Raw genomic sequence first — 1,123 nt, 5'->3', positions numbered from 1 at the left:
ATGCTAACCAAAATCTATTGGTTCTTGCAGGCACTATCAGTGATACCTAGGGAATCATGGGGCGATGTTGCTAGGCGCTCTTACCATGATTCGATGGGCAAGTCGAAAATTGTTGTTCCGAGTCACAAGGAGTTGTGAGCCCACGGCTAGCTGTATCTCTGAACCATTGAGGGTCACACAGAGTAATGGATTTTTAATCCCCGTTGAGATAGTTAAATTTAAAGAGTTAATTTTAATGAACAAAGAAGTTGGACTTCTTAATTATGAGTAGAGGAGTGAGATTTCCTAAAATGACATAGGGATGGGCATTTTTGGAAACCACTGAATTCGGATTCAGAAAAATTTATCTTGACTTTAAAAGGTGCAGAAATGGTTTCTGTGCACATTGGTGAAATCGGTTTATCAATCGGAGTCATGATGAATTTTATATTAATTTCTGAACATGCGGGCTTTGCTTGTCGGGCTTGAACTTATGACTAATGGGCCCTAAGCTGTTAGCGGCCTGCATTATAAATAAGTTATTGCAGTACAGAAATTACACACAACAGGTCACAAATTTTCGAAAAACCTAGAATTTTTCTCTGACAGTGGCCGCCCCCCTCCCTCTCTACTCGGGAAAATCCAGTCCGTGAATTTTGAATTACAGTCTGGTTTAATGGATCAAATTCGTTAATCTCTTCGTAGAAACTTCTGATTGATTTTCTAGTGCAATCTATCAGAGGGATTAAATATCCGTTCGTGGACCTGATTGAAGAACAGTACGTCCATCAGTTCCAGGGATATACAACAAGAGCAGAGCAATCTGTTGGTGTCCATAATCTCGCTTCGAGATTGGAGGTAAAAATTTATAATCGTTATTTAATTTTTTACCCACACAATTTAATCGTAAGTTTTGATACCCATTATGGAATCGTTCCATATAAAATTTTTAAACTTCCGCTGCACCGGGTATCAATTCTGATTGATCTGATCGCCGCGTTCTCCAACAGTGGTATCAGAGCCAGGTTGCTCAGATCAAGCGATTAAATTAATCGATTGTACAAAAATTTTTTAAGCCTCGGTTTTTGAAACAAAATAAATATTTAAAAATAAATTTTTTTTTTCGGGCAAAAACCCGGGCAGC

The sequence above is a fragment of the Henckelia pumila genome, unplaced genomic scaffold (genome assembly GCF_033568475.1).
Source record: "Henckelia pumila isolate YLH828 unplaced genomic scaffold, ASM3356847v2 CTG_111:::fragment_3, whole genome shotgun sequence".
Classification (NCBI taxonomy): domain Eukaryota; kingdom Viridiplantae; phylum Streptophyta; class Magnoliopsida; order Lamiales; family Gesneriaceae; genus Henckelia; species Henckelia pumila.
The sequence above is the reverse complement of the archived record's forward strand: the minus strand, read 5'-3'. Positions refer to the sequence as shown.